This window comes from Carlito syrichta, unplaced genomic scaffold, assembly GCF_000164805.1.
Source record: "Carlito syrichta isolate Samal-C Ts95f unplaced genomic scaffold, Tarsius_syrichta-2.0.1 Scaffold130730, whole genome shotgun sequence".
Taxonomy (NCBI): Eukaryota; Metazoa; Chordata; class Mammalia; order Primates; family Tarsiidae; genus Carlito; species Carlito syrichta.
The window spans coordinates 121873-122126 of record NW_007074826.1 but is presented as its reverse complement, the minus strand read 5'-3'; positions in this window follow the sequence as shown (position 1 = coordinate 122126).

Below are 254 nucleotides of genomic sequence, written 5' to 3'. Positions count from 1 at the left end.
CAGAGGTAGAGGCTGCGGTGGCCGGGAGTGGCCACTGCACTCCAGTCTGGGCGACACAGTGAGACTCCAACTCAAAAAAAAAAGAAAGAATGTTTGGATATGGAAATTTTGGATGAAGAGTTCTTTGGATCATTGTACTCCTTAGGTCAGTGATTCTCCAGTCTTGGCTCTTTATCAGAATGAGCTGGAGCTTGTTTTTTTTTTTGAATTGGAGTCTCACTCTGTCACCCAGTCTGGAGTGCAGTGGCTGCTCC